This window comes from Phyllobates terribilis, unplaced genomic scaffold, assembly GCF_046119375.1.
Source record: "Phyllobates terribilis strain yellow unplaced genomic scaffold, ASM4611937v1 Scaffold_2__4_contigs__length_985480577, whole genome shotgun sequence".
In the NCBI taxonomy this organism is placed as follows: domain Eukaryota; kingdom Metazoa; phylum Chordata; class Amphibia; order Anura; family Dendrobatidae; genus Phyllobates; species Phyllobates terribilis.
This window is the reverse complement of record NW_027362762.1, coordinates 678,661,745-678,685,943: the sequence shown is the minus strand read 5'-3', so window position 1 is coordinate 678,685,943 and position 24,199 is coordinate 678,661,745. Positions and strand designations below refer to the sequence as shown.

General features: G+C 47.1%; 1 protein-coding gene across 4 annotated transcripts in view; it reads left to right on the top strand.

Moving 5' to 3' along the window:
* Positions 1-24,199, top strand: part of LOC141223967 (C4b-binding protein alpha chain-like) — a 154,621-nt gene that overhangs the window by 63,437 nt on the left and 66,985 nt on the right. The window lies entirely within an intron of this gene.

Sequence of the window (24,199 nt, the reverse complement as noted above, 5' to 3'; positions counted from 1 at the left end):
AGACCCTGTACAAAGGACTCTGCAGTCAGTCTCCGACCGCATCTACTGCATTCAAACAGCCTTACTTGTCCACTGGGCGTCATCTTTTTGAAGCCCACAGCTATGCTGTGAGCTCCAGTTTCCTCCGGTTACCGGCATGATGTCACAGGAGGGGGCGTTATGCTCATGTTGCTGAGTAGGAGATAAGTTGTGTAGACGAGAGAGGACTGAGGGGCTGCATGAAGGAGCTGTGGAGATGGAAAGTGGGTGTTTTACTTTTTACACACAGGACTAGGTACACTCGTGGTCAAAATTGTTGGTACCCCTCGTTTAATGAAAGAAAAATCCACAATGCTCACATAAATAAGAATCTGTCAAAAGTAATAATAAATTAAAAATCTATGAAAATGAGCAAATGAAAGTCAGACATTGCTTTTCAACGCTGCTTCCACAGAATTTAAAAAAAAATTAAACTCATGAAATAGGCCTGGACAGAAATTATGGTACTTTTGTTGAACAACCTTTTGAGGCAAAAAGAACTTCGTCACTCCATACATGAATATATAAGAAATATTGTATCTAGACTGATGTCACTTTGGTGATGTGACAGTGGTAGCGTAGCGTAGTTACCCATCATACGAAGGTGACCTTGTCGTGGTTGATGGGCACACATAAATTGGCCAAATTATGCGCAAAAAACCTTCATTTTTCAAAGTGACATCAGTCTAGATACAATATTTCTTATATATTCATGTATGGAGTGCCGAAGTTCTTTTTGCAATTTAGATTACTTTTTTCTTCAGAGCACCCAAATAGACCAGTGAGCGACCCCTCTCTTTTTTCTGTTAATCATTTTTGGGATCCCGCTCCTGGCACATTGCAGCAGGTACGTGTTCACACTATTAGAAGTTTGACAGCCTTTTTTCTGACCATGCGTCCCTCACACTAATTCCTTCTATTCATTCACAGGTGGTTTTAACTAGCTCTACCAGCCCATACATTGTAGGTTTAAAGCCCAAGCAGAGACATATGGTCCATGCAGGCTTACAGTCCAAGAGTGGCATATCCAGTGGTAGCGTAGCGTAGTTACCCATCATACGAAGGTGACCTTGTTGTGGTTGATGGGCACACATAAATTGGCCAAATTATTTGCAAAAAAACCTTCATTTTTCAAAGTGACATCAGTCTAGATACAATATTTCTTATATATTAATGTATGGAGTGCCGAAGTTCTTTTTGCAATTTAGATTACTTTTTTCCTCAGAGCACCCGAATAGACCAGTGAGCGACCCCTCTCTTTTTTCTATTTTTTACGATTCCTGTAACTGTCAATGAGACTTCTGCACCTCTCGACAGGTATTTTGGCCCACTCCTCATGAGCAAACTGCTCCAGTTGTCTCGTGTTTGAAGGTTGCCTTTTCCAGATGGCATGTTTCAGCTCTTCCAAAGATGCTCAATAGGATTTAGGTCAGGGCTCATAGGAGGCCACTTAAGAATAGTCCAATGTTTTCCTCTTAGCCATTCTTGGGTGTTTTTAGCTGTGTGTTTTGGGTCATTATCCTGTTGCAAGACCCATGACCTGCGACTAAGACTAAGCTTTCAGACACTGGGCAGCACATTTCTCTCTAGAATCCCTTGATAGTCTTGAGATTTCATTATACCCTGCACAGATTCAAGACACCCTGTGCCAGATGCAGCCAAGCAGCCCCAGAACATAACAGAGCCTCCTCCATGTTTCACAGTAGGGACAGTGTTCTTTTCTTGATATGCTTCATTTTTCCGTCTATGAACATATGTCTCATATGTCTATAGGACATTCTCCCAGAAGCTTTGTGGCTTGTCAACATGTAGTTTGGCAAATTCCAGTTTGGCTTTTTTATGATATTTTTTCAACAATGGTGTTCTCCTTGGTCATCTCCCATGAAGTCCACTTTGGGTCAAACAACGACGGATGGTGCGATCTGACACTGATGTTCCTTGAGCTTGAAGTTCACCTTTAATCTCTTTAGATGTTATCCTTGGCACTTTTGTTACCATTCTTATTATCTGTCTCTGCAAATTAAGATTCTGATTTGGCTTTTATCATATTGCACGACTCGTTAAAAGGTTGATTGTGACTTGTAGGATTGCTACTTCCAATAGGTGGCACTATAGAGTACAAGTCCTCTTTTTCTCTGAAGAGGCAATTTGCATATTTGATTTGTAATCAATTTTCTTCCTGCGGCCACTTCCAGGGAGGTTGGCTACAGTCCCATGGATCTTAAATTTCTGAATAATATGTGCAACTGTAGTCACAGGAACATCAAGCTGCTTGGAGATGGTCTTATAACCTTTACCTTTAACATGCTTGTCTATCATTTTCTTTCTAATCTCCTGAGACAACTCTTTCCTTTGCTTCCTCTGGTCCATATTGAGTGTGGTACACACCATGTCACCAAACAGCACAGTGAGTATCTGTAGCCCCTTTATACAGGCCCACTGGCTGATTACAAGATTGTAGACACCTGTGATGCTAATTAGTGGACACAACTTGATTAAACATTTCCCTTTTGTCACATTATTTTCAGGGGTACCATCATTTCTGTCCTGGCCTATTTCATGAGTTTAATTTTTTTTTTAAATTTTGTGGAAGCAGGGTTGAAAAGCAGTGTCTGACTCTCACTTGTTCATTTTCATAGATTTTTAATTTATTATTACTTTTGTCAGATTCAAGTCATTTCTGTGACCATTGTGGGTTTTTCTTTCATTAAATGAGAGGTACCAACAATTTTGATCACGTGTGTATGAGTGCTCTGAGGATGTATTTTTGGGGGCAAAGAAGCATGGGTGATGTTACTACATGGGTGCTGCATGTTGGGGGATTGCACAGGGAAGGGGCTGCTGATGAAGCATAGATGATGAAACTACAGGGGGCTGCTGTATGGGGCTGGTTATTAGGGGGCTTTCCTAGGAAAGGGGCTGCTGCTACTTGTATGGTGCTGCTTATTGGGGGAGCTTTCATAGGAAGAGTTGATGTTCCTTGTGTGGAGCTGCATGCTTTCGGGGGAAGGGGCTGATGTGTGGGGAAGGGGCTGATGATAATGACGCTGCTTGATGGGGGGCTTTGCGGTAAAGGGGGTGTCGTCGCCACATAATGTGAGACGTTCTGAGACGTTGTGCCTGTTCCAAATTAAATTGTAAAATTCAAATACGTGCACGGAAGAACCACATCTGATACATTTGAGCTTCAGGGCAGATCTGTCTTTTATTACACAATCTGTCACTTATATAACTTGTTAATAGTCATACATGGTAACGATATAATTGGCTCAGCTTATCTCTACATATGTGCTGACATTAGAATACATACATCTCATTGGCTAAAAGTAATTCTGCCTACACCCAGCTTTCTGACTTTAGGAATATCTCACTTTCTAGTTTCTGTTTTCTCAAAAGTCTTTAGACAGACATTCCAAAGACTTGTTATCTCACACACATACTAGCTCAAACTCCATTCTGGTAAGCAGAAGATGGATGTACAAAAATCAAAATGTAGTCAGGTTAGATAAAGTATAACTCCTGCTCTCACAATTCCCTTCTCTTGTGGCAGTGGGTGGCTGTTCCAGCCGAAGTGCCCGTCTACAGACTCCCCCAGATACATTCTCCTCCCCTAATAGAACAGCCAGTCTTCCTACACTGCTTCACCGGATTCTCCGAATCGGTCCGTCTGTCACACCATCGGATGGACATACATACATACACTCAAACCACAACAAGCTATACGGGTGCCACATTCATGTGCTTGTCAAAGTTGGCATCCAACAGTTTGTCATTGTAGATATAATTTATCCGGTACACAATTTTATACACTGTAACAATGGGGAATAACTATTCTAGTCCCACTTTTGAACTCAGCTACCGTCTGATTTTAGAGGGCTTCTTACCAAGTTAGTGGTGCTGGAGCTACAGAAGGAGGAACCTAAATGCTTTAGGTCAATGGTACATGTTACACTCTGGAAACAAGCGTAATTCCCAGGCCCACTTTCCTTTACGTTTTTAGGGTTTATAAGGGGATACAACTGCTGGAGCAGATTACACTCTGAAGTATTTTCTCCTTCTGTAGCACAAAATAGCAGAATTAGGCAGGAGAAAGCAATGAGATTTGTTTAGTCGCTTATAGGGAAGGGCACCAGGGAAAAGTCTTTGTAAGTCTTAAGTTGCTGAGTCTCAGTCTTATTTAGAATAGGTCGGTCACTGATATCTTTAAGGTAAAAGTGTCCTAATCAGTCAGTGCCTCCCAAGATATTCATTTCCATCATATGTGTAGTCCTGCATCCGTAACAGAGGGGTTCTCTATCGTCAAGTATAGGGGAAGACAGTTGTCAGACTTACAAGTAAGGCAGAACCCTACTGTACAACTTTTGAATACGTATTCTGGTTGTAGCAGAGTCATTCTAGTAAGGAGGCTTCTACCCGTGCTGTCTGTCTTTTCTCGGGCTACGGAAGGGTTTTAGGCCCAGTGTTCTACCCCACCATACTCCAGAACTTGCAATCAGACCCATAGCCAGTATTGGCGGTGGTGACATATATATTTACTTTTGGGTGAGTCTTTAGGTGTGCCCACGCTGCCACTCCTCCCTAGAGCAGGAGACCATGTTTCACAAGTCAAATTTATAACTGGCTACAGGGTCTGAGGTATCAAACCAGAAAGTTGTAACTAGCTCCCCATTCTTTCTGTCTTGGGAGATAGTCCTCTATGAGCCCCCATTTTTCTGGATAAGGCACAGGGTGTGCGTCCACATCACTCGGTGGCTTTCTTGGGCTTAGCTGTCCTCCTGCAGTGTAAGGTGTGGATCCAGTTGGGCTTTCTCTTGAACTTTACAGCCGTCTCAGTTGTCATCAGAACTTTGAAGGGTCCATTAAATCAGGGCTTACAGGCTCTCCTGACTTGTCTTTTGACCACCATTCAGTCTCTGCGCTGCAGGGGGTGGCACCCTTCCACAGAATCTGGATCTAGAAAACTCGAGAATATATGTTAGACAAGCATTTTGTAAGTTCAATAACATAAGAAGACAGCCTATCATGTTGCATCTGGAGCCTCTGTGGAAAATACAACCCTAGCCTACGGGCTGACCCAAATAACACCTCATATGGGCCTGTCTTTTTGTTGGGAGTATACGTGACTGAGAAGAGTGCAAAGGTCAAGCATTCTGTCCATGGTCTGCCTGTTTCAGCCATTGCTTTCTGGACTTTCAGTTTCAGGGTCCCATTCAATCTCTCTACTCTACCGCTACTTTGTGGATGGTACACTGCATGAAGGCCTTTTTTTTTTTTTTTAACCTCCTAGGGCAGGCATTATTTCCTGCATTGCTTCTCTGGTAAAGTGGCTGCCTCTGTCACTCTTCAAGATCTCAGGCACCCCGTATTTGCAGACGACTTCTGAAATTAGTCTCTTTGCTGTAGCCGTGGCAGTGGCTTTACGCACTGGGTACGCATCTGTGCATCCTGAGAAGAGGACAACGCACACACGTACATAATCGTAGGTTTGCATCTTGGGAAGTTGAATGTAATCCTTCTGAAGACACTGGAATGGTCTTGGTGGTGTGTCGCACGTTATTGAGCACACAGGTCAGACAGGCTTGAACTTGTTTGGCTGCAGTGACACTGAACCCAGGAGCATACCAATGGCAGTGGACAAGGTCTGTCATGGCCGTCTTTGACTGGTGGGTATTGCTGTGGGTAGCTTGAGCCATCATGGAATACAGAACTCGAGAAAGGCAAACTTTGTCTCCGACGTGCCACAGTCCTTCTGGTGACTGCACGGCTCCCTTCTCTTGTCATCTGGCGAATTGTCCAACACCAGCCTGTTGTAGCTTCTGGAGAAGGTCGTAGGTCACCGGTGGGTCTGCGGCGGAGGCCACCTGTGCAGCTGTCACCCTGGCAGGGTTGGCTCTTGGTTGGCAAGCTGCAGAGTTTGCAGTCTATTCGGGCAGGTGGTTGCCTTTAGCTGTAGTTGAGTCGTCCTTTGCATGGCCTTTGACTTTCACCATGGCAACTTTCTCGGATAAAGGTAGGTCCTCCATCAGACATTAGACGGATTTATCATTCTTGATGGGCTTACTTTCCGCTGTGAGGAAAGATCAAGCTCTCTATATAGGTCCATAGTCATGAAAGCAAAGCGGCTGTCTGTAAATCGTGGCAGTCTGGTCTTTAGTTTGTCTGCTGGCTTCTTTTAGCGCACAGAGTTCAGCTTCCTGGGTGGACATGTGTGGGGGCAGCTACTCTGCTTCGTTGGTTTCTTAGAGGGAACCAGCAGCTTATCCAGTGTAGAACTGGCCATCCACGCCATACTGCGATCCATCCACAAAGAGCTCATGGTCTGGGTTTTCTAGTGGGACATCGGTAACATGACTGAAACCACCCGTGGGACATTATTTGTACACAGTCATGTTCCTCTTTTCGCTTAACTAGCAGATCACCCACATTACCACTACCACCCCCTCAACCCCTCCAGAGGCAACAAAGTGGCTGGATTCAGAGTAGTGCAATGTGAATAGTGAGGTTATCAAGCATAAAGAGGGCATATTGAAGTCTGAGATGTCAAGCTGTGGGAGAAAGTTATAGAAATTCAAGCAGACTGATACAGCATAAATAGGATTCTTAGTGATACACTGAATCTCTGCCTCCCTGCTAGAGAAGGGGGAAGGAGGGGGGTTATCACTCTCTAGCAGGGCTGCAGTTTCTATGTGCTTCGCTCAATTATAATGTAAAATTACTTTGTCCTTGCCTGGACTGGTCGTACATAAGAGGGGCTCAGGATCGGGTTTTTGCCTTGTTATTCAGGGCATTTGTTGCATCCACACCCTTGGCTACTTGGAGTATCACGGCTAGGGACATAGACAGGTACTCCGGGCAGGACGCTATTAGTGGCTCTTTAATCATGGGCTTTTAAACCTTCAACAGAGGCACGAGACAGTAAACGGGTGTGAACTTTAGACATGTTCTCATATACTAAGTCCCGCCATCTCTGCCAGAGCCGGGTATAATATTTTTCTACTAACAGGAGAAAGCCTTTGTAAATTCCTCTACTTTGTCTAACAAATGGCATGGGAAACATTTCAGGGTTTGGCATTCTACTCATCACGGTCAGCATTTCACTAGAATTTGAAGGCGAGCAGCAGGGGGGGTTAAGGTGAGCTGATCACCCTGACTAATTGTCCTAGTGAGTCTTTCATGGCAGCAAAAGGCTGACATATAACTGCTGCATGCATTTGGGTTGTCAGGGAAGGTGCTGGAGGTCTGGGCAGGGTCTGAAGGGGTGTTTGTCCCATCCAGTGCAAGCATAATGTTCATTGGGGAAAAACCTACAAGAAGCCAAATGAAAATAAACCCTGCTGTAAATAAATAAAAAGCAAGTGGATTTAAATAAAATAGGGTTCTTGGAAACACTGTTTTTGATCAAAAATAGTATGAAAGCTATCCCACCAGCGACTAGGTGAACCCCTTTCGGGATAGAACCTACTCTGTCTAATATTAAAAACCTTACCATGTGTCAAAGTTGACCTCTGTGTGAATAAGGGCAGACTGAGGCCTCGGTCTCAATCTAGGAACACCAGCCAACGGGTTCACCTTGTCGCTGGTGGGATAACTTTCATACTATTTTTGATCAAAGACATTGTTACTAAGAACCCTATTTTATTTAAATGAACTTGCTTTTTATTTATGGTTTATTTTCATTTTGCTTCTTGTAGGTTTTTCTGATTCATGGCCATTGTGAAAACATGCATTTATGTGCTGCATGTGACGCGCCCCTGGGCCTGCTGTGTCGCGCAGCGTCTCGCGCACGGGGGCTTACCCGGAACCGGATCAGATGAGGGTTGTAGTCTCCGAGTGGCGGGGACCCGGTCCGTGCCCAGGGAGTCAAACTCAGTGTGTGGCAGTCTTGATAGATGTTATTTGAGTGTCGACTACGCCACCCGTTGATTTGCAGCTATGGAGCTGCCGCTGCAGGGCAGACCGCTGAGGCCGGTGTAGAATTGTGCAGCGTGATAGTATAACCCCCAACGGGAGGGGTATGGCCTCAGGGCAGCCGACGTGGAAGATGGGGGTAACAGGAACCACTCAGAGACGGTGCGGTGTAATTCAGGGTCTTTACTGGTAACAACGATAGACCCTCCCGGAGTACTTGCTAGCGAACGGGGCCTGGTCAGTCCTTGAGCAGATGGGATCTCCCCTGGCCAGGCTGAGTTGTAGGCCTCCCAAACTGACTGTACTCTTCTGGCTACCTTGCTAGAAGCGGATATAAGTAGCCCACGTCCCTGAGTGTACCGTGTGGTGCTCACCCGTATGGCCGGCGACTCGGGGCCTTCTTTTGGCTTCCGCTCCACGATGGCGGTGCTGGTCCCACACGTGTGACCGTGCCTTCGGGTTTCTGGGCCTGAGGACCTGAAATCCCCTGCCGGTCGGCTTCTGCTGCTGGGTAAGAGTTAGTCCCCACAGCCTCGGACGCCGGGTCCGGTAAGAAAGCTTCTCAGTCAGGGCGAGCTCTGCAGCTGCCAGCCCCTGACTCGTAGTAGTATTGCTCCCACTGAGCTCCAGCTGTTTCTTCCTATGACTGTTTCTTGTCTCTACTCTCCTAGACTCCTAACCCTGCTTCAGCCCCGGGTTTATATAGGGGAAGTTCTTCCCCTCCCAAGACTGGGCAGGAGGTGTGGCATGCACAGGATCCCTGACCAAAGGACCTCCCACCTGCTCTCAGACATAACATCTCTATCACTGTGGCAACCAGACCCCTGGGGTGTCACATTCCCCCCTAGTGAAATTTAGTACTCCGGGACTAAACATATTTTAGAAAAACATAACAAGATAAAAACAATAATAATACAATAAGAAAAACACATAAGATGGTTACGGCGTGTCCGCAACCGGGTGCAGTCTTTGAAGAAAAGCAAGGTGTCCATTTCACCAAAACAGGGAGACGTAACCAGGTAGGGGTTTGTCCTACCCCGAGTCCTTAACAGTCTTTAGTCCGTCCTGGGTTACGCTCCAACTATGTACAAGGATTCCCGGTAAATCCACCAAGGACTCCTATAAATTACTAGAAACACATAATTATTTACAGGATATGGCCGCTCTCAGTCCTCGGCCAGGTAGAGGGAAAGAACGACCGCTCTCAGTCCTCGGTCAGTGGGGATAAGGAATGGCTGCTCACAGTCCTCTGCCTGGTTTAAGATAGGGGCACATGGGGAACAATTCACTAATCCCAACGGGGACCATATTTTGATTAGCAGCAGTCCTTGTACCCTTACGGGTAACTATTTACAGCTCTTTATTCACGCTACTTCCCTTCAGTAGCTATGTCCTCTTTGTGCTCCCTCCTGAGGGTAGTCCTCAGACCCGTCCGGGTCCTCTTGGCTTTCCTCGTATTGGTAGTACTGCAGCTCCTCCTCGGTTAGCTGGGTTAGTATCTCTGCGACAGTCCTCCTCCCAGGTGGCCAGGACTTTACCTCCCTTTGGGCTGCCCCGGTTAATTGGGCCACCAGGATGCTCACTTTTTGCTCCTCTGTGAGGGGCTACACCTGGAAGAGGCTATCCAGCTTTTCTCTAAAGTCATGCAGGGTATGTGACTCCCCTGAGTACTGGGGTAGCCAGGCTGCCCCCGGGATATAGGGCATGGTGAAAGGCATGACCGCAACAGCGGTGGCGCTGGCGGGGGTTGAAGCGGTGAAGCTCTCCTCCGTATCCGACATCCTTCTCCCCCCTAGTGGACCGTGGCCTACCTTGCGATGATCCTCTTCCGTAGGCCGCGGCTCCGCAGTGGATCGTCAGGGTTGAGGACCTTCCGTCGCGCTCCTGTGTCGTCGGCGTCTGCTGGGCTCCTTCCAGGACCTTACGCAACGTCCGGACGTGAGGCGGGGCTTCAGTTCTCGCGCGCTTTCGGAGTCCACGCCCCTCTTCTTCCCGCGCGGCGTCTTCAAGATGGCGGGAAAACTCCACGTGTGGCGGGAAGAAGGCTGAAGATGGCGCCGGATGGCGGGAAAACTCCACCGATGGCGGGAAGGAAGCGGAAGATGGCGCCGGATGGCGGGAATCTTCACCACAGGTAAGTTTGAACAGTCTTTTTCAGGCACGCAGTACCCGGTGGTTGCGGGCACGAGATCCTGCCGACTACGCCAAAAGTTGACGCGCCCCTGTGCCTGTGTCGCGCTGCGTTGCGCACGCGGGAGCTTACCCGGAGCCGGATCTCTTGAGGGTTGTAGTCTCGTGGCGGTGATCCGGTCCGTGCCCAGGGAGTCAGACTAAGTGGCGCTGTATTAGCGGTAGATGTTGGACGACTACGCCACCCGTTGAGTACAGCTGAGGAGCTGCTGCTGCAGGGCAGACCGCTGAGGCCGGTGGTAGGATTGTGCAGCGTGATAGTATAACCCCCAACGGGAGGGGTATGGCCTCAGGGCAGCCGACGTGGATGATGGGGGTAGCAGGAACCACTCGGAGACGGTACGGTGTAGTTCAGGGTCTTTACTGGTGACAAAGATAGACCCTCCCGGAGTACTGGCTAGCGATTGGGGCCTGGTCAGTCCTTGAGCAGATGGGATCTCCCCTGGCCAGGCGGAGTTGTAGGCCTCCCAAACTAACGATACTCTTCTGGCTACCTTGCTAGAGGCGGGTATAAGTAGCCCACGTCCCTGAGTGTACCGTGTGGTGCTCACCCGTATGGCCGGTGACTCGGGGCCTTCTAGTAGCTTTCGCTCCACGACGGCGGTGCTGGTCCCACGCGTGTGACCGTGCCTTCGGGTTTCTTGGCCAGAGGACCTGAAATCCCCTGCCTGACGGATTCTGCTGCTGGGTAGGAGTTAGTCCCCACAGCCTCGGACTCCGGGTCCGGTAAGAAATCTTCTCAGTCAGGGCGAGCTCTGCAGCTGCCAGCCCCTGACTCCTTGTAACACTGCTCCCACAGAGCTCCTGTTGTTTCTTCCCATAGCTGCTTCTCTTCTCTGTCTCTACTTCTGGCATGGCCCAGGAGCTGGGCCCAGCCGGAGCCACAGCTCCCTGTCAGCCCTCCTGGCTGAACTCTCCCCCTGAACTCTCTAACCCTGCCTCAGCCCCAGGTTTATATAGGGGAAGTTCTTCCCCTCCCAGGACTGGGCAGGAGGTGTGGCATGCATAGGATTCCTGACCAAGAGACCTCCCACCTGCTCTCAGACATAACATTGCTGTTACTGTGGAAACCAGACCCCTGGGGTGCCACACATGTATACCATTTTAAACCAAGCTCAAATTTTGTGTCTTTTTATAATGTTCATTGGGGGCCTGGCCGAGACTTATGGGGGCGTGGAACTTGGGACACTGGCCAGGGGGGGGGGGCGTTAACGAAAAGAGTACAATCCTGTTTTAGGAGTAGGAAGTTTAATGGTTCCTATGTGCCAACAGGGGGCACCACATACACAACAGGTCTCCACCCAATCTGGGTTCTGATGCCTACATACACAACATGTCCATCCTTCAGGGACAATGTACGGGGGTGGAGTCAAACTGGGAGTGGCAGGGAATGAACGCCGTCTTTGTTACATACTTTAACATACAAAAACTTAACACCATGTTTTTCTTCCTCCAGCTTGCCTCCAGTTACATATTTAGAGGGGTTTTTGCACCATATCTCAGCCTGTTCAAGTAAACGACCATCATTTAAACAACCTTGCTGTTCCTTAAATACACTTCCAGAAACCTTCATCAAATCTGCCACCCGGTGGACAACCAGACACTGAACAAAACCTATGCATTTTCTGCACAAATTTATTTTCTTTCTTTCTGTTTCTTTAAAAACAGGAATACGGAACTAGAGACTCAAACCAGTGCTACAGTGTACATTTTAGGACATGATCAGATATCAAAATCAAACATCAAAATCAGTTTGAGGCTAAATACCCTGTCTGACAAGTGATTCTGACAACTGTAATAATAATAAAAAAAAAAGTCACTGTTCGCTGATGGGACTTGAACCCAAAATTCTGTGTCCAGAAACCAGTGCACTAACCACTGAGCTATTAACTCAGTTGTAGAAACTAGTGTTGAGCGAAAATGCTCGACACTGCTCGGTACTCGCCTGAGCATCACGCTACTCGGGATGTTCGGCGAGCACCGGGCATTTCCGGGTTACTCGGGCGGGAGCTCGGTTCTCCGCCCTGCATGTTTGGCGCTCTTTACAGAGCCAATGAACATGCAGGGATTGCCAGCCAGTCACTGTAATGCCGCAGCCATGTTGGTTGTGGGCATTACATTGATTGGCTGGCCGCACAGCGTCACCTCGAGTATTTAATACCGGGTGCCGCCATCTTGGACACAGACGGCTGGAATCAGACAGTGTAGAGACAGCGCTGCTGATTTAGGAAGAGATATATACTGCGAAATAGTTAGTGTAGGGTCTGTAAAGGCTGCCAGATCAAACAGTCCTTCTCAGGACTAATATCCATCCCAGATATCAGGCGGGCAGGCAGGCTGTATAGGAGACGCAGTGGTTATACCAGCAAACGCTGCATTACAGTCCTGTGTGCTGCTCCTGTTGCTGAAATTGCTGGACTTAGCTCCAGGTCTCGGGAGCCAGGAAAAATCCTTTTTTTTTTCATCTAAATCCTCTTTTTTTTTTTTTCCCTCCTTCACATTGTACAAATACCCATCTTATTAACCTTTTGGTGTCACCCCCCCCCCCCAAAAAAAAATAAAAATAAAGTGTGTCTGTGACAGTTCAGACACAAATATATATCTGTTTAAAATAGTCTGGTGTAGGCCAGAGAAACAGAAGTGTGGTTTTGCAGTTCCACGGTTCAAACCTCTGTATTATCGACTTTTGGGCCATTTGTACCTAAAGAAAAACATAAAACTGTTTGAGTGTGTCGCTCACTGTTCAGCCGCAAATATGTATATTTAAAAAAGTCTGGTATACACCAGTAAATTATAACTGTGATTTTGCTGTTCCACGGTAAAAAATCTCTATTATCCTGCTTTTGGCGTTTTTTGCCGTAAAAAAAAACAGTAATAGTGTCTCCTGATTGTTCAGACACAAATATATCTGTTGAAAATAGTCTGGTGAAGGCCAGAGAAATAGAAGTGTGGTTTTGCAGTTCCATGGTTCAAACCTCTGTATTATCCACTTTTGGGCCATTTGTACCTAAAAAAAAAAACCAGTTTGAGTGTGTCGCTCACTGTTCAGCCGCAAATATATCTATTTAAAATTGTCTGGTATACCCCAGTAAACTATAACTGTGGTTTTGCCACTCCACGGTAAAAAATCTCTATTATTCAGCTTTTGGTATTTTTTCCGTAAAGAAAAACAGTAATAGTTTCTCCCTGATTGTTCAGATTGTTTAAAAGAGTCGGGTGTAGGCCAGAGAAATAGAACTGTGGTTTTCCTCTTCCACGGTTGTAGTCTACTTTCTATTACCCTTTTTCCATTGATAGTGCGAGTATAAGCTATTTTACTTCCTTTACAATGGGCAAGGCGCGTGGCAAGGGACGTGGAACTGGACGTTCTGGTGATGGTGCGTGCAGAGGACGGGGCCGTGGCCAAGGTGAAAATGTGCCACAACCAACAGCCACATCTTCTCGCTCCCACTTCTTGACCGAATTACTAGGGAAGCACAGAACAACACCAGTATTGCGAACTGATCATTGTGAACAGGTTATTAATTGGATAGCAGATAATACTTCCAGTTACCTGGGCACCACCACCTCCGGTCTGTCTTCCACACGGTCAAATCTTAGTAGCCGTGAGTCTCGACCGCATACTCCTCCTCACCCTGATGCTCCTTCCTCCCACCATGCTGAGTGTCGTCAGACAGCAACTGATCCCACACTTGGACACTCTGAAGAGCTGTTCACTGGTCCATTTCCAGATTTGTGCCCCTCGCCTGCTCCTCTTGAAGTGGTGGAAGAGGAGATCCCATATAGCTATGGCCAAATATTTGAACAGCCACGGCCAGAGGAAGTCGACGCTGGCAATTTGTCACAAGAGGTGGACGATGACGAGACACAATTGCCAGGAAGTGAGGAGGAGGATCGTGGTGCGCAAGTGGAAGAGGAGGAGGTGGTGGATGATCTAGTAACTGACCCAACGTGGCAGGAGGACATGCAGAGCGAGGCCAGCAGCACACAGGGTGAGGGAGGCAGAGTACCCCAACAGGCAAAAAGAAGCAGTGTGGTGGCCGCACACAGAAGGCAGGCAACAGTTCCCCGTAACACCAACACGAGGGACGTTGCCAGTACAACCTGTAGGTCTTCCAGAGTCTGGAATTTTTTTAAAAACTCTGCTGATAACCCCAAAAAGGCCATTTGTACCACCTGCCATGCCAGCATCAGCAGGGGTGACAAAACTACCAGCCTGACCACCACCAGCATGATCAGACACATGGCAACAAAGCACCCGACTTTGTGGGGCGAACCCCAGGGTCCACGACCAGTGTCAGCGGGTGTCACCACTGCTTCTTCCACTGTTGTGCGTGCAATTGAACCCCCTGTTGTGTGTGCAAGTCAATCCCCTGTCCATACTGCATGTAAAGATACCCCCTCCTCTCAGTCTTCACTTGTTATGGCAGTTTCTCAAGAAACAGCATCAACGTCCACGTCCACCGCTGCGTTCAATTGTCCATATCACAGACTTTTGAACGAAAGCGGAAATTCGCAGCTAACGCCCCACAGGCCACCGTCCTAAATTCGCACATTTCACGACTGCTTGCGTTGGAAATGCTGCCTTTTAGGCTGGTGGAGACGGAATCCTTCCGCAACCTTATGGCGGTGGCCGTCCCTCGGTACTCTGTCCCCAGCCGGCACTATTTTGCCCAGTGTGCCATCTCCGCACTACACAAGCACGTGTCCCAAAACCTCTGCCGTGCCCTCAACAACGCCGTTACTGGGAGAGTCCACCTGACAACGCACACGTGGACAAGTGCTTGTGGCCAGGGACGGTGCATCTCCCTGACGGCACACTGGGTAAACATAGTGGAAGCCGGGACCCAGTCGGACCTTGGGACGGAACACATTCTCCCCACACCGAGGATTGCGGGCCCTATGTCAGTCAGAGTTGCCCCCACAGTGTACAGCTCCTGCGCATCATCCTCCTCCTTCTCCTCATGTTCAGCCTCCATCTCAGATATCACCATTTCAGTTACAAGCTGGAAGCACTGCAGTACTACCTTCGCCAAGTGGCAACAGGCTGTACTGAAACTCATAAGCTTAGGTGAGAAACCTCACACTGCTTGTGAGTTGTGGACAGCTGTGAAAGAGCAGGCAGATCTGTGGCTGACACCGCTGAACCTACATCCCGGCATGGTCGTGTGTGACAATGGCCGTAACCTGGTGGCGGCTCTGAGGCGAGGCGAGATCACACACGTACCATGCCTGGGTCATGTGCTTAACCTCGTGGTTCATCCGTTTCTTAAATCGTACCCCGAGTTGCCAGATCTGCTCGTCAAAGTATGCCGCCTGTCAGCTCATTTTCGCAAGTCGGCTACAGCTTCCGCCGCCCTTGCTGTGTTGCAGCAGCGTTTGCAGCTTCCGTCACACTGACTGGTGTGTGATGTCCCCACACGTTGGAACTCTACCCTCCACATGTTGCAAAGGATTTGTGAGCAGAAGAGAGCAGTTGTGGAGTACCAGCTGCAACAAGGCCGTCGATATTCAGGTCAGACTCCACACATAAGACCTCAGGAGTGGACCTGGATGTCTGACATATGTACCATCTTGACAAACTTTGAGAAGTCCACCAAGATGGTGAGTGGCGATGACGCCATCATTAGCGTCGGCATTCCACTTGTCTGTCTTTTGCAACGCTCTCTGCAGAGAATTAAAGGGGAGGCATTGCAGCCAGAGTATGATGAGATGGATCAAGAAGCCTCATCTCATCCCAACGTGCATTGGGGGACAATGAGGGAGAGGAGGAGGAGGAGGAAGAAGAACAGGAGCTTGTATCATGCGCTGTAGACGGTAGTACCTGTACAAGTGTCATACCGTCGGTACTGCGTGGGTGGCCTGAGGACGGGGGGGGGAGGGAGGAGGAGGAGAGCATGGTCAGTCGTCATCTTGGTGAGGACACGGAAGTCTTGCCCGTTACCAGTCTGGCACGCATGGCTGACTTTATGTTATGCTGCCTTAACCGTGACCCTCGCATTGTCAAAATGTTTGGTGACAGTCATTACTGGTTGGTGACACTTTTAGACCCCCGCTACAAGGAGAACTTTCACTCTCTTATTCCTGAGGTGGAGAGGTCTACAAAAATGGGGCAGTACCAGAAGGCCCTTGCTGCAGAACTGTTAAAAAAAATTCCCATCTGAACACGCTAGCGGCAGAGGTCACAGTTCGTTGCCCAACCAAGGTGTACATGCGAGAGAGATCCAGCTCCAATCCAGCAGAGGCAGGGGAACACTGTCAACGTTCTAGGACAGTTTTCTCAGACCCTCCCTTTGGACACACCCTGAGGCGCAGAGTACTCTCACAAGGAGTGGAAAGTTTCAAAAGATGGTGAGGGAGTAACTTGCCGACCGTACCAGCGTCCTCCGTGATTCCTCTGTGCCTTTTAATTATTGGGTATCCAAGCTGGACACTTGGAATGAACTCGCTCTGTACGCCTTGGAGGTCCTGGGCTGCCCTGCCGCTAGCTTGTTATCGGAGCGTGTTTTAAGTGCCACTGGGGGAATTATAACTGATAAGTGCACTCGCCTGTCAACTGACAATGCTGACAAGCTAACCCTTATCAAAATGAACAAGGGCTGGATTGGGCCAGACTTCTCATCACCACCAAATGACAGCAGAGTAACACAAAGTCAAATCCACTGTGTTATTTCGGGAGGTGTATTCACATGCACCGCTTCACACCCACACATGGGTATATGCTTCCTCATTTCGACTGTTTTATGTTCTTCTCCTTATCCTCAGCCTCCACCACCACTATACCACCAGGGCGACCGTGGTCCGTGTTGCCATTATTGAAAGTTCCTCCGTCCTTATTTTTGTCAGCTTTTGCTTGGAAGGCATAATCAAAGACTGTGGGAGACCCACTCCCCAATAATGGGAATAATATTTTTAAGATGCTGTACTGTATGGCTCTTGTAAGGGGCATTAAAACCGTCTTGTTAAGCTACTGCGACCTCCACGTCTCTCCCGAGGGGCATTAAAACCATCTTGTTAAGCTACTGGGACCTCCACGTCTCTTCCGAGGGGCATTAAAACCGTCTTTTTAAGCTACTGTGACCTCCACCACTTTTCCAAGGGGCATTAAAACTGTCTTGTTAAGCTACTGTGACCTCCACCACTTTTCCAAGGGGCATTAAAACTGTCTTGTTAAGCTACTGTGACCTCCACCACTTTTCCAAGGGGCATTAAAACCGTCTTGTTAAGCTACTTCGACCTCCACGTCTCTTCCGAGGGGCATTAAAACCGTCTTGTTAAGCTACTGGGACCTCCACGTCTCTTCTGAGGGGCATTAAAACCGTGTTCTTAAGCTACTGTGACCTCCACCACTTTTCCAAGGGGCATTAAAACCGTCTTGTTAAGCTACTGTGACCTCCACGTCTCTTCCGAGGGGCATTAAAACCATCTTTTTAAGCTACTAGGACCTCCACGTCTCTTCCGAGGGGCATTAAAACCGTCTTGTTAAGCTACTGTGACCTCCACGTGTCTTCCGAGGGGCATTAAAACCGTCTTGTTAAGCTACTGGGACCTCCACGTCTCTTCCGACGAGCATTAAAACCGTCTTGTTAAGCTACTGTGACCTCCACGTCTCTTCCGAGGGGCATTAAAACCAACTTGTTAATCTACTGGGACCTCCACGTCTCTTCCGAGGGTCATTAAAACCGTGTTCTTAAGCTACTGTGACCTCCACCACTTTTCCAAGGGGCATTAAAACCGTCTTGTTAAGCTACTTCGACCTCCACGTCTCTTCCGAGGGGCATTAAAACCGTCTTGTTAAGCTACTGGGACCTCCACGTCTCTTCTGAGGGGCATTAAAACCGTGTTCTTAAGCTACTGTGACCTCCACCACTTTTCCAAGGGGCATTAAAACCGTCTTGTTAAGCTACTGTGACCTCCACGTCTCTTCCGAGGGGCATTAAAACCATCTTTTTAAGCTACTAGGACCTCCACGTCTCTTCCGAGGGGCATTAAAACTGTCTTGTTAAGCTACTGTGACCTCCACGTCTCTTCCGAGGTGCATTAAAACCGTCTTGTTAAGCTACTGGGACCTCCACGTCTCTTCCGACGAGCATTAAAACCGTCTTGTTAAGCTACTGTGACCTCCACGTCTCTTCCGAGGGGCATTAAAACCAACTTGTTAATCTACTGGGACCTCCACGTCTCTTCTAAGGGGCATTAAAACCATCTTGTTAAACCACTCTGAACTCCACAGCTCTTCCAAGGGGCATTGAAATGTTGTTTTCAATTATCTCTAACCTCCACGACTCTACGAACGGGCATTGCATTTCCTCCTAATTTTTGGCAGCTTTTGCTTGGAAGGCATAGGCAAAGACTATGTGAGACCCACTCCCCAATAATGGGAATAATGTTTGTGAAATGCTGTACTGCATGGCTCTTGTAAGGGGCATTGCAAGTTCCTCCGTCCTAATTTTTGGCAGCTTTTGCTTGGAAGGCATAAGCTAAAACTATGGGAGACCCACTCCCCAATAATGGGAATAATGTTTTTAATATGCTGTACTGTATGGCTCTTGTAAGGGGCATTAAAACCGTCTTGTTAAGCTACTGTGACCTCCACCACTTTTCCAAGGGGCATTAAAACCGTCTTGTTAAGCTACTGCGACCTCCACTTCTCTTCCAAGGGGCATTAAAACCGTCTTGTTAAGCTACTGCGACCTCCACGTCTCTTCCAAGGGGCATTAAAACTGTCTTGTTAAGCTACTGCGACCTCCATGACTCTTCCAACAGGCATTGCATTTCCTCCTAATTTTTGTCAGCTTTTGCTTTTCAATGCATAGGCGATCACTATGGGAGACCCACTCCCCAATAATGGGTAGAAGGTTTTTAGTACGCTGTAATCCACGTCTGTTTCAAGATGCATTGCAGTTCCTCATAATTTTTGGAAAGCCTTCCATTCACTGCTTAGGCCAACAGTGCACAGGAGACCCAGTTGCTATAAATGGAAAAAATGGTTTAGTTAAGGCCCTCTGACCTCCATGTCACTTCCAAGGGGCAATGGAGTGCCTCTAAATTTTTGGTAGGCATTGCACTCACTGTATGCCCTATAACTGTGTAGCCGAACCACTCCTTTTGGTACAGAAACATATCCTACAAGACATGTGTGGTTGACTGGCCTGATATTGATGTGAATGGTCCCTGTTCCTCCTGCTCTTTCTCCTTTGCCACCACCTCATCCATCATTTATCACCTGAAGCTTTGTTTTAACAGGAGTCATAGAACTGGGATAGTAGCAGGAAAACATCCAGCAATCCTCGGAGGAGGTAGGATATGCGCCAAAACGCTGACCACCTCAGGCCTAGCCGCTACTACATACATGCGCTTGCATTCCAATGAAACAAAGCAGATGCTAACTTCTATAATCATCATGCTCCTCACCTTGGCACTCTCAACTCCCCTGATGGAGAAGCCAGGGCCCACCGGAGGAGTCTGGTTCTCTTGTGGGCTCGTCCAATGCTGCCCTAAAGCAGGCCAGGCTAAGAAAAGTGTGTGGGAAGGTAACAGGAGAAATAGGGGCGGCTGGGGACCGAGTATGGACACCCGGCCGCCGGGAGGCTGGGGACTGAGTATGGATACCCCGCTGCCGAAGCAGCCATGAGGTAGTGGCCAGCTTCGGCCTCCTCCAAACTAAAAGGCCCCATTTCAAGTGAAAGCTAGCAGTATGGTATTGCAGCCTTCGGGTGGGTGGGTGGTTGGTTTGCTGCATATTTGCACTTGCATTGCAAGGAATGGGGGAGGTACAATTGAACACTGCCCTGGGAGAAGGACTTGCACGGGGATAGTTGCAAATCTGCATCTTCTGATGCGGCAAGGTTCACTTCTGATGGGTGCACTTTTAGGCAGTGACCTGGGTGTCAGAGATGCTTCCAGGGGTCTTCCCCATGCTGTTCCCATATCTTTTCAGCACTGTATGCATGTGTCACACAGCACATGGCCAGATAAGATTGTAAAATGTTAAAATGACATTTCCCGGTGAATGCATTTGTCACGGTTGAAAGCAATACAAAAGTGCAAAAACACATAAAAAATGCTACTTGTGAACATAGCCCAAGGTGTGGAGGAGTATTTTTTGTTTTTTTTATTTTATTTTATTTTATACACAAGTCTTTACCCTGGAAAGGAACTTCCTTAACATATTTCACAGGAAAGCAGTTTCAGTTTCGTTTTTGAACGTTTTATTGTGAGCCCGTAAAAGTGGCTTAATACCTCTGACCACGTTGTTGACAGCAGTGACCTGGGGGTCAGAAATGCTTCCTGGGGCGATCCCCATTCTGTCCCCATGTCATTTGAGCACTGTCACTATCGTTTTGGGCACTTGTTAGGCTTTTAAAAGACTGCCGGGGGTGCCGCCGCAAAAATGCTCGGGTCTCCCATAGACTAACATTGGGCTCGTTGCTCGGGTCGAGCACCCGAGTATCATGGTGAGCTCGGCCCGAGCTTCGAGCACCCGAGCATTTTAGTGCTCGCTCAACACTAGTAGAAACCTAAGAGTTCTATTTGGTTATATGATTTTCAGTGCAAGCCTGATTGAAACTCATTGGGACTTATGCACAGACTGCAACCAAGCTAAATTCAAATGGTGTTTGATTCTGATGTGTGAGTCTGATGTGTGACTTTCTTCAACATCAGAATCACAATGACTTTTAGTCACCCTGAGTATTTTCATGGTTGATCTCATAAGACAAGAAAAGCTGTCAGTGGCTATTACTTGACTGTCCCGAGTTATCTGTCTGTCTGGGGTCCAGCAAATTGGTTGGGTCAGCAATCTTTTGCATTAGCGGGTCCCTGTTCATTGCGCCAGGTTTTGTGTTCGCCATATAATGGGAGACGTTCTGAGATGTTGTGCCTGTTCCAAATTAAATTGTAAAATTTAAATACACCCAGCTTTCTGACTTTAGGAATATCTCACTTTCTAGTTTCTGTTTTCTCGGAGTCTTTTAGACAGACATTCCAAAGACTTGTTATCTCACACACATACCAGCTCAAACTCCATTTTGGTAAGCAGAAGATACATGTACAAGAATCAAAGTGGAGTCAGGATAGATAAAGTATAACTCCTGCTCTCAAAGTGTTGTGCTACTTGAGTGGGGCTGCATGCTGGGGGCTATTCGAGGAAGGGGATGATGCTCAATGCTGGGTGGTTACATGGGGAGGGGTGTGATGATGCATGCTGGGCTACTTTGTGAGGAATTGGGGTGATGTTCCTTGTGTGGGGCTGCATTCAGGGGGCTATTCGAGGAAGGGGATAATGCTTAATGCTGGGGGACTGTATGAGGAATGGGTGGTGATATTCCTTGTGTGGGGCTGCTTGGGAAATGTGATAATGACAGTCACGTGCAGCTGGATGCTGGGTGGCTGTGCAGGGAAGGGTTTTTTCCTTTTTCTTTATCTCTTTTCGTAATATAAAAAGTTACACGTAGCCCTGATTGTTCAGTTTTCAAGGAAATCGACGTGACGGAGAGCAGCTGACAGTCATCATAATTTACAGCACAAGTGGCATAAATTACGACAAACTTACTCTGTCTCGCCCACTCTTCAAAATGACAGTGGTGCTGAGACTTGTGTGCACAAAGGACAAGTCAAATTCGATCAAACTGAACAGTCAATGCTATGTGTGATTTCTTTATATATATTTTACAAAAAGTGATAAGAAAAATGCAAGTTTTGTTAAACAGAAAAAAACTGAATTTTGCAGAATTGTTGGCCCTATAGAAATACATAAGAAATGTATGTACAAAAAAAATGAATGTCCACTTCTATGGCAGCTGTAGTGTAATATGTGACCCCCCCCCCCCCTGCTCTGTCCACTTCTATGGGAATAGTGGTGTAATGTGTGACCCCGCTCTGTCCACTTCTATGTGAGCAGTGGTGTAATATGTGACCCCTCTCTGCACTGTCCACTTCTTTGGGAACAGTGGTGTAATGTGTGACCCTGCTCCATCCACTTCTATGGCAGCAGTAGTGTAATGTCAGCGGGCCGGATCAGCTGACCTGGTTTGGCTGTGGGGTGACGTCTGCATTGAGCGCCGGCCGCTCGTACGACGCATGGCGGCGTCATGCTTACACATGGACACAGACTGGCGCCAAGCATGGGGCACACGTGAGGGAAGTATTGATAATAAGAGGCACTATATAAGGATCACTGGATTATACGTACACACCTCCTGACGAAACCGCAGCTAGTGGTGAAACACGTCGAGGTGTACGGCAGCCCTGGTTCTCTGCACACACATCGCTATAGCTTCTGGTATGGCCACTATTCTTTGTTCTATGTCCCCTATGAGAGTGGACTAGTGGGAATGTCTGGTGGATACTGGATAATGAACTTGTCTATTTATAAATCAGTATTATTGTTTTCAATTAATATCTATTTGATCTGCGAGTGTGTCCATATTTGCAGTAGTTATTGACTATATCATTTTGTACTATAGCTATAGACTGTTTCATTGGATATATAATTTAAAATTTTTTCCATCCTATGCAATAGTATCCCTGTGTCTGCTATATCCATATTAGTTTAAGGGGGTACAAAATTACAGCATACATGTGGCCGTTATTAGTTATATTTAGCCAGTAGGATGGTTATTATGGCGCTTGTGTGTGAATAACTATACTACAATATCGATATTGGGAAAGCAGGGCTGGTTTTCTGTGTTTTGTATCATGTTTTACATTTTTTATACATGGATTGTTTAATAAAAGTTTTAGATTTTTATACTATTTGGATTGTAAGCTTTTTCCTAATTCTCTATGGGATATATGTAGTGTAATGTGTGACCTTCCCGCTCCATCCACTTCTATGGGAGCAGTGGTGTAATTTGTGACCCTCCTCTGTCCACTTCTATGGGAGCAGTGGTGTAATGTGTGACCCCGCTCCATCCACTTCTATGGGGGCAGTGGTGTAATGTGTGACCCTGCTCTGTGTGCGTCTATGGGAGCAGTGGTGTAATGAGTGACCCTGCTCTGTCCACTTCTATGGGACCAGTGGTGTAATGAGTGAGCCTGCTCTGTCCACTTCTATGGGAGTAATGGTGTAATGTGTGTCCCCGCTCCATCCACTTCTATGGGAGCAGTAATGTAGTGGGCCGGAGCGGGGTCACACATTACACCACTGCTCCCATACAAGTGGAAGGACCAGGGAAAAACATTACAGTTGAAACCAGAAGTTTACATACAGTATATAAAAAGACACACGTGCATGTTTTTATCAATATCTGACATGAAATCAGAATAAACCTTTCCCATTTTAGATCAATTAGGATTACCATAATTTTTAATATTTGCCAAATGCCAAAATAATGAGAGAAAATGTTTTAAGGCATTTTTACTACTGCAAAGTCAAAAGTTTACATACATTTCATTAGTATTTGGTACCATTGCCCTTAAACTGAATGACTTGGGTCCAACCTTTGGGATATCTTTCCACAAGCTTCTCACAAAAGTTGGTTGGAATTTGGGCCCATTCCTCCTGACAAAACTGGTGTAACTGATCCAGGTTTGTAGGTCGCCTTGCGCGCACCTGCATTTTCAGCTTTGCCCATAAATTTTCAATAGAATTGAGATCAGGACTTTATGATGGCCACGCTAAAACATTGACTTTGTTATCCTTAAGCCTATTTGTTACCATTTTGGCAGTAAACTTCGGGTCATTGTCCATTTGGAAGACCCATTTCTGCCCAAGCTTTGACTTCCTGGCTGATGTCTTGAGATGTTGCTTCAGTATTTCCACATAATCTTTTTTTGTCATGATGCCATTTATTTTGTGAAGTGCACCATTCCCTCCTGAAGCGAAACAACCCCACAACATGATGCTGCCACCCCCGTGTTTCACAGTTGGGATGGTGTTCTTAGGCTTCCAAGCTTCTCTCTTTTTCCTCCAAATGTAATGATGGTCATTATGCCCAAAAAGTTCAATTTTAGTTTCATCAGACCACAGGACATGTCTCCAAAAATTAAGAGATTTGAGCCTGTGTGCATTTGCAAACATTAATCTGGATTTTTTATGTTTCTTTTGGAGTAATGGCTTCTTCTTGGCAGAGTGGCCTTT